A 9,974-nucleotide genomic window follows, 5' to 3' on the forward strand; every position below is an offset into this window, starting at 1 on the left:
CCCAGAACTGGGGAGATCCTTACTCAAGTCTAGGGATGACGCGACCACCCAATGACTCACGAGAGACGGAACTTGCTGCAATCACATGAGGTTTATTGGGGATACCGGTACCGGGGTCGATCTCATGACCTTGCCAGTCAGAGGAGTTCGACCCGGAACACAAGAAGTGTAGGGTATTTAAGGGAAGCTGGGGGTGGAGAGAGAGTTACCAAGGAAACAGAACATAAAAACAGTGGAAAATTTCAGAGGGACCTGACCCAAGGTTTTCAGTTAGGGAGGGGAACACATTCATTCTAGGAATGTAATCTTCATCTACTGGTTGACAGGGTGGAGAGTGTCATAAACCACTAGACCTTCATTCCTAGTTCCACCCTCATTGTGGATCATTCAGGAGGGGCAGGTATGGGGAACCAGAGCCCTGAGGCTCTGAGTTCCTGGAACTGGATATTTTATATTTCTGGCTGGCTACAGTGGCCCTCCATGTCCTTTTAGGTAAAGGTTATACACCATACATTTGTATTAAATGCCCTCATTTTAAATTCTAAGATTCTCCAGCCTTTCATAGTCACCCTGAGTCAGAAGACACAACCACAGGTACACCCACAAGACAAGACACAGAATGACATTTGACAATGGAGTCCTTGGCTTCAGATGTTTATCAGTCTGACCAAGAGAAATTCTCTTAACAAAGTCAGAGGCCACTTGTTTTTAGTAGCCTCCCCTTATAACCCAGAGGCTAGGAGCCCATCAGAAGCTGGGCATCTCCGAGTTTCCTCAACTCCCAAATCCATGCCGGGCCTGTGCAAACCCTGAACGTGGGCCCCAGGGTCTTTGAATGCCCTATGGCTCTATTGTACCTCACAGGCATTGGAACCCTGTTGACTAATTCCAGTAGGCTGGGCCTTTCTGATTTACCGGAGTACTGGCCGCTGGAGCTGATTGCCTGGTATCACTAGTAAGTGCTCTCAGGGAAGGTCGGAAGAAAAACAAGAGAAAGCTGACGACTCTGGCTGAACTCCATGATGAACTAGTGGACCATGGGACATCTCCCTTTCTCCTGAGCAGGGAGCATAGACCTTGACTGGTCCTCCCAGTTCCCAGAGACGGCACCCCATAACCAGAAACCAAATAGAAAAATGTCACTTCGACTTACCAAAGGAGGCCTCCTTAAAACATACTCGCTTTTTCAAGCATGGCATTCACTGAAGTGGGGGTGGGGCAGTGGTCCCGAAGTCTGATTGCAGAGCCTAGCTCTAGAATCTGGGGTAGAATGTTCTTTCAATCTCGATACAGGCCTCTGAATGTTAATCCTGAGACTCTCAAGAGAAAAACGGGTTCCACAATTTTGAGCCAAACTTGAAACACATGTTAAATTAAATACTGATGGGCTTTGGTCAGGACCACTTTATTTTTGAGGACAAAACTACACAGCCACTGTATTTTTCCAGGTCACTTTGTTACTTCTCAAGAACTACAACTCCCAGCATCCTTGGGCAGGTGGGGCTTACAGGTTAACTTTGGGTCTTACAGATTTCCAACTCCCAAAATGCGCCCCTACGCAGGAGACCAAGTACAAACATCTGAGAGTGTATGCAAAATAAAAGTCACAACACGATATTTGGCCCTTAAGCACTATCACTGAAGGTACAGAGGGAGCATAAGGCAGCATCTAAGCTCCCATGCTTCATACTTATTCTCTGTCCAAAGACACTCAGAACTCAGTAATCAGTGATGTTCTGAAAGCTAAGGTCCCAGGACCAGTCTTGATCATAAACAGCTATGGACCTTGGGCAAGCTATCTCACACCTGTACTTCCAGGTCCACATCTACACAAGAGGCCGAAAATAAGAGACAGGAAAGCTCCGTTTCTGTTCAAGAGGCTGCATCATACAGACTGCAGAGAGCTGGGGCCAGATAAGGCGCATCCCAAAGCTCCGCCTTCTGCAGCCCATGTGACCTTGAGCAAACTATTCATCCCATGTGGATGCTCATCCAGAGCATGGCAGGGAGGGAAAGGTTACTACACAGAATTGCTCTGAGAGTAAAAGAAGATTGCAAATGCAAGGTGCTTCAAACAGAGCCTGGTGCATAAAAATGTAGTTAAGGAATGTTCTCCATGGATTTGGAAACCACATGATAGGAGGGGTCTACGTTCTGTCCCAATAAACTGTTAATAATATCTGGTAACAGCATCAGACTGTGTCAGATGCTCAGGAGACACTGGTTGGAAGGATGGCTGAGTGGATCAAGGTTCTGTCTGAGGTTTTACAACCGAAATTTGCAGTATCTGACACTGCTCTGTTCTCTCTCTCTCTCTCTCTCTCTCTCTCTCTCTCTCTCTCTCTCTCTCTTTCTCTCTCTCTCTCTCTCTCTCTCTCACCACTTGAGGTTTCCTAGCATGTTACTGCTCTGTACATCGTGAAGAGGGAACAAATATGCAAATTAAAGTTAAAAAAACAAACAAACAAACTTACACTGACAGAAGGCTTCTTCCCAAAACAGCCACAACATCATTTCCAACCTCAGATGCTCTTCCAGGGCTTTGCCACTTCTCCACCAAGAGATAGAGCCCAGCTTCCCCTCCGTGTAAACATGAGAAGGGCCTCTCACTGCCTTACTAATAGGGAATAGAAGGTGTGGTCATGTGACTTCCCAAGGCTAAGCCATAGGTTTTCAGATGTGACATCACATCACGTGACTGCCAAAAGCTGAGCCGCGGGTTCTCTGATGTTCTTTAAAAACTTAGGACATCGAGCTGCTCTGCTTGAAGTGAGCCAAGGAAGCCCAGGATAGACTATGGGGAGACCACAGAGAGAGGCCCTGATACTGAGAGGAAGTGATGCCTGCTGCCACTTCTGGCTGCCTTGATTCCACTGCCCTAGACCAGCTCACTGACAGATCTAGCTGCATGAGATTCTCTGAGCCACAACTCCCCGGCTGAGTGGTTCCTTAATTACTGACCCACAGAAATAATGTGCTGTTCCCGGTATTAGGGTTTTTCCTTTGTTTTATTTATTTGCTTGTTTATTCTTCTCTCATATATTACATCCTCACAGCAGTTTCCCTTCCCCCTCCTGTCCTCCCAGTTCCTATCCCCACCTGCTCTCTCCCCCAGATCCACTCCTCCATTTCCCTTCATGTCTAGGATAGGCCTCCCAGGGATACCAACCAAACATGGCCTAGCAAGCACATACCCTGACATCAAGACTGGATGAGGCAACCCAGTAGGAGAAAAAGGGACCCAAAGGCAGGCAAAAAAAGTGAGACAGTCTCTGCTCCCACTGTTAGGAGCCCCACAAGAACACCAAGGTACAACTGTAACCTGGTGCAGACCCATACTGGCTCTCTGGTGGTTGCTTCAGTCGGTGTGAGTCCCTATGAGCCCTGCTTAGTTAATTCTGTGGGCAATGTTTTTGTGGTGTCCTTGAACCCTCTGGCTCCTACAATCCTTCCTCTCCTCTTCTTTGGGGTTCCCCAAGCTCTGCCTCATGTTTGCCTGTGGGTCTTTGCATCCCTTCCATCAGTTGCTGAAGAACCATCTCTGATGACAACTGGGCTAGTCTCCAGTCTATGAGCATAGCAGAATATCATTAGGAATCATTTTATCTACTTTTGGGGGGCAGTCTATGTTTGGTTCTACCATAGGTCTTGGAGCTATGCAGCCCCTAGTTTCTGGCCCTCCAGGCAATATCATAGCATGGGTCCCAAGTTGGACCAGTCATTGATTGGTCATTCCCACAAGTTCTTCCTTACCTTTACCTCAACACATCTTGCAGGCAGGACAAATTGTAGGTTGAAGGTTTTGTGGCTGGGCTGGTCTCTCAATTGCTCCACTGGAAGTCTTGTCTGGTTATAGGAGATGGCTGGTTCAGGTTCCATATCCAGCATTGATAAGAGTCTTGGCTAGGGTCACCCTTATGGATTCTTCAGAGCTTTCATTGCACAAGGTTTCTATCTCACCCCAAATGCCCCTGATTTCAGTCATTTCTCCCAGCACTCTCTCTTTATCCCCCGACCTGATCTTTCCCATTCCCAGCCTCCCCAATTCCACCCCTGTGAAATCTATTCTATTCCCCCTTCCCAGGGAGATGCATGTGTCCTTCCTTGAGTCCTTGTTATTTTGATTCTCTGGGTCTGTAATTGTAGCATGATTATTCTTTATTTTAGAGCTGATATACACTTATAAGTGAGTACGTACCATCTTTATCTATCTGGGTCTGGGTTACCTCATTCAGGAAGTATTTTTCTAATTCTATCAATTTTCTTGCAAATTTCATGATCTATTTTTTTTAGCACCTGAGCAATACTCCATTGTGTAAATTCATCAATTCTTTGGTTAAAGGATTTTGTAGTGGTTTGAATAGACATGGCCCCCTTAGACTCATAAAATGTTTAACCTATAACCACTACTAGGAGGTATGGCCTTGTTTGAGTAGGTGTGGCCTTGTTGGAGGAAGTAACAAGATAGATTCATGGGGGATGCATGGATCTCCCTGGGAAGGGAGAATAGAATAGATTTCACAGGGGGTGGAATTGAGGAGGGTGGGAAAGGGAACAGAAAAGACCAAGTGGGGGATAGAGGGAGAGAGTGCTGGGAGAAATGACTGAAAGCACTGTAGGGACAAGGATTGAGATCTCATATGCTCAAAATAGGCCTAGTATAGCTGTCTCCTTCTGGTGCCTGCCAATCAAAATGTAGAACTCTCAGCTCCTTCTCCAGCACCATGTCTGCCTGAATGCTGCCATGGTTCCTACCATGATGATAATGGACTAAAGTTCTATAACTAGGTAAATGTTTTCCATTATAAGAGTTGCTCTGGTCATGCTGTCTTTTCACAGCACTAAAACCCTAACAAGAGAGGCATCTAGTTGTTTCCAGTTTCTGACTATTACAAATAATGCTGCTATGAACAAAGTGGAGAAAGTGTCCTTGTGGTAGGATGGAATGTCCTTTGGGTATATGCCCAGGAGTCTAATTGCTAGGTCTTAAGGTAGATCAGTTCCCACATTTCTGGGAAACTGCCATATTAATTTCCAAAGTGGCTGTACAAGCTTTCACTCCCACTAGCAACGAAGGAGTGTTCCCCTTGCTCCACATGCCCATCAGCATGAGCTCTCACATTGTGTTTTTGACATTAACTATTCTAACAGGTGTAAGATGGAGTCTCAAAGTCATTTGATTTGCCTTTCTCTGATGGCTAAGAATGTTGAACATCTCTTTAAGTGCTTCTCAGCCATTTGAGATTCTTCTCCCCAAAATTCTCTGTTTAGCTATGTATCACATTTTTAAATTGGACTATTTGGTTTGTTGGTTAGGGTTTCTTGAGTTCTTTATGTATTTTGAATATCTGTCCTCTGTCAGATTTGAAGTTAGTGAAAATCTTTTTCCATTCTGTAGGCAGCCATTTTGACTTATTGATGGAGTCTTTGCCTTACAGAAAATTTTCAGTTTCATGATGTCCCATTTATTTTCAATAAAAAAATCAGGTGCCCATGGGTGTCTAGATTTATGTCTGCATCTTCGACTCAACTCCATTGATCAATCTGCTTTTTTTTTATGACAATACCATGTGGAGTATATTATTTTAGTTCTGTAGTGCAGCTTGATATCGGGGATGGTGATTGCTCCAGAAGTTCTGTTGTTGGACAGGATTGTTTAGCTGCCCTGCTGTTTGTTTGTTTTCTGGTTGGTTGGTTTTCCACATGAAGTTGAGAATCGTTCTTTCAAGGTCTGTACAAAATTGTGTTGGAATTTTGATGGGGATTGCATTGAGTCTACTAGATAGCTTTTGGTAGGATGGCCATTTTTACTATGTTACTCCTACCAATCTATGAGCAAGGGAGATCTTTCCATCTTCTGAAGTCTGTAAGGTAAGTTGGAACCAGATCCTGAAGTCTGCATGCCAGTTTTTGACCAGATCATATATTAGAAGATGTTCAGGGGTGTAGTGCAATGATAGTTCACCAAGTTCCTGAGTTTGATACAAAAGCAAAATACACACACACACACACACACACACACACACACATGCACAGTGGAAATTTCTGTTTTGTTTTTTTTTATTAGATGTTTTCTTTATTTACAATATCTCCTTTCCCAGGTTCCCCTCCAAAAATAAAATAAAATAAAATAAAATAAAACAAAAACTAAAACAATCCCCTGTTCCCTACCCCCCTCCCCCTGCCCATCATCCCACCCCTCCTGCTTACTGGCCCTGGCATTCCCCTACACAGGGCCAAGATCCTCTCCTCCCATTGATGACCAACTTGGCCATCCTCTGCTATACACATGCTGCTGGAGCCATTGGTCCCATCATGTGTACTCTTTGGTTGAAGTTTTAGTCCCTGGGAGCTCTGAGGGTACTAGTTAGTTCATATTGTTGTTCATCCTAAGGGGCTGCAAACCCTTCAGCTCCTTGGGTCCTTTCTCTAGCTCCTTCATTGGGGACACTATACTCAGTCCAATGGATGGCTGTGAGCCTCTACTTCTGTATTAGTTGGATACTGTCAGAGCCTCTCAGGAGACAGCTATATCAGGCTCCTGTCATCCAGCACTTGTTGGCATCCACAATAGTGTCTAGATTCAATGATTGAATATGGGAAGGATTTCAATTGTGTCACATGATGTTTGTCTACAAGCTGCCTTCTGGGAGGGCATGTGATATTTTACTGAAAACAGACTCTTGAGAATGTGCATGATGTTTAGAAAAAATATAAATTGAACCCCACAAACAGTGAGAAGATGTTCTTGAATAGCAATGCTTCTCTGGTCTTTGCTTCATAGAGAGAAACTCACCAAAGAACTTCTCATGGTATTTTGGCTGATTCTGACTCATTCACATTCACAGGAGCCTTGCTGTTTGTACTGGATCATGCTGTCACTACTGATTCATGTTTGGTGTTTGCTATTGAACTGGGCAGCTGATATTGTGACAATGAAGAGCAGAATAGCCATAAGGAACTACTTTTATGTAAGTCCACAACTTTCTTTTCCTATTAACCTTCTTTCTCCCCTACCTCTGGTCAGTGGTCAAGAAGGGTGGCTGAAGTATTTAAGAACTCTAAATAAAGTCAGTTTTGAAAACTCTAAGTCTACACAAACACCCCGCCCCCCCCCCCCCCCCCCCCCCCCCCACACACACACGGGGGAAGAGACTGAAGTTTTTATAATGAATCTCATGTAACAAGAGCCCAGTTTAAAGCTAGGTTTGTTACTTCTGAAACATTCTTATTTGAAAATGAGCTGCTGCCTTCCACCAAGAAAAGCTGAGGTCTAGCTCTAGGATACAAAGGGGTCAGGTGGTTTACTCTAGGATCTGAGACAAGTCAATGGAGAAGACAATCTAGTTCGGTCAGGAGCACCTGACCCTGAACCAGAACCTCCCCAAACCCCCTTCTCAACAGTAATTGTTCCAGTAGAACATGGAAGACTCCTTAAATGGTTTTGGCCCTGGAGAATGATGATAACTGAAGAAAAATGCAAAAATCAATAACTTGTCATGAAGAGAGAAGTTCAGATGGTCATGGCATTGTTCATGAACTAGTGGTGGGGTGGGAATGGTTGTTCATTTTCCTCCCTGTTGCTTCTATCAAAGAAACTCAGAGTTCACAGGAAGTCCCGAGGACTCATGCTTTCTAGGACACATTGTGACACCTTTTCTACAGTTCTTTTTATATCTCTCAGCTGTGTTAAGTGTTTTACAAGTGAGGTATCACTGAATCTTTATAACAACCCAATGAGCTAAATCTCTTTACCATCTTAGGTATAATGACATTTTTTGTCATATTCTTTAAAATTTATAAAATATTATAACAAGAAAAACGAGTATTATAAAAGTTGTTTGATATAAAATAACAATCAATTTAACAGTCTTATGTAGGGGCTTGTCTACAGCAATACTGAAAATAAATACATTTTTCTCAATATAAATTTTAAATAACTCCAAACATACTAACTGTATATTTTTAAAATAATACATCACTACTAGTACTTTTTAAATGAACATAAATATATAAAATCTTTTTGTTTGTTTGTTTGTTTTGTATTTAGTAGAGCTTAAAATCTTGGATCTTACTGTGGTACAAGCCCAAAATAAGAACAATTTTTAGACATTGGATTTCATTGTAATAAGGCTATACTCCAATGACCCTCACATCATCAAAGGATTTTACCTTCATTGAAGCTAAGCTGAGACTTGACAGTTCTGCTGCGTCAAAGAATGAATGTAAGTGTGATTTTTGGATACAGACTTCCTGCTATGGTCAAAGCTAAGTGAGTGAGTGACGTTATTCTCAGCCCACAGAGAACAGGTTACATTCATTTATGAAATGGTGTGTGAATTAAGATGGTCTATCCTGAAGTCATTCACCAAGTGTTTCAATGGACAATGGTTCTGCTTGAAGGGTTGCACAGACATTAGGTGAGGGTGAGAATTTGGTTCATTAGCTGTGATAATTTGGAAAAGCATCCATCTCAGAGAAAGAGTAACTTACAAAGTCCTCTTCTTCAAACTTGATACAAGAGTTACAAATGCCAAGCAAAGCATTCAGCCTCACTCTTTGTTGTTCTCTTACAAGCAACCTCCCTAGTTAATCGTCTATGTTTCTTTTGGGTATATAAATAATTTTGAAATAGTGTGAAAACAAATAAACAATCCTACTAATAGAGGATGAGATAGGAGAAGCATGATTTTGACACCGTCATGTACAAACAAGCAGAAAGTGTAAATGGATTGTACAATATTGGACCTATTTCTCCAATTACCAAATTAGAGAGACCATTGGATGACAGTCAATAAATTACTAATTCTTCATATTTTTGGATTCCAATCTATTAGGATATGTTGGTAATATTAATTTTCATAGTTAGTCTCTACGAGCAATGAAAGAGTGTTCCTCTTTCTCCACAACCTCTCCAGCATCTGCTGTCACCTGAGTTTTTCATCCTAGCCATTCTGACTGGTGTGAGGTGGAATCTCAGGGTTGTTTTGATTTGCATTTCCCTGATGACTAAGGATGTTGAACATTTCGTTAGGTGCTTCTCAGCCATTTGGTATTCCTCAGTTGAGAATTCTTTGTTTAGATCTGTACCCCATTTTTTAATAGGGTTATTTGGTTCTCTGGAGTCTAACTTCTTGAGTTCTTTGTATATATTCGGTATTAGCCCTCTATCAGATATAGGATTGGTAAAGATCTTTTCCCAATCTGTTGGTTGCCGTTTTGTCCTATTGACAGTGTCTTTTGCCTTACAGAAGCTTTGCAATTTTATGAGTTCCAATTTGGCAATTCTTGATCTTAGAGCATAAGCTATTGGTGTTCGGTTCAGGAAAATTTCCCTTGTGCCTATGTGCTGGAGGCTCTTCCCCACTTTCTTTTCTATTAGTTTCAGTGTATCTGGTTTTATGTGGAGGTCTTTGATCCACTTGGACTTGAGCTTTGTACAAGGAGATAAGAATGGATCAATTTGCCTTCTTCTACATGCTAACTGCCCGTTGAGCCAGCACCATTTATTGAAAATACTGTCTTTTCCACTGTATGGTTTTAGCTCCTTTGTCAAAGATCAAGTGAGCATAGTTGTCTGGGTTCATTTCTGGGTCTTCAATTCTATTCCACTGATCTACCTGCCTGTTGCTGTACCAATACCATGCAGTTTTTATCACACTTGCTCTGTAGTACAGCTTGACGTCTGGGATTGTGATTCCACCAAAGGTTCCTTTGTTGTTGAGAATAGTTTTGGCTATCCTGGATTTTTTTTTTATTTCAGATGAATTTGCAAATTGCTCTTTCTAAGTGAAGAATTGAGTTGGAATTCTGATGGGGATTGCATTGAATCTGTAGATTGCTTTCGGCAAAATGGCCATTTTTACTATATTAATCCTGCCAACCCACAAGCATGGAAGATCTTTTCATCTTCTGAGATCTTCTTCAATTTCCTTCTTCAAAGACTTGAAGTTTTTGTCAAACAGATCTTTTAC

The sequence above is a fragment of the Mastomys coucha genome, unplaced genomic scaffold (genome assembly GCF_008632895.1).
Source record: "Mastomys coucha isolate ucsf_1 unplaced genomic scaffold, UCSF_Mcou_1 pScaffold17, whole genome shotgun sequence".
In the NCBI taxonomy this organism is placed as follows: Eukaryota; Metazoa; Chordata; class Mammalia; order Rodentia; family Muridae; genus Mastomys; species Mastomys coucha.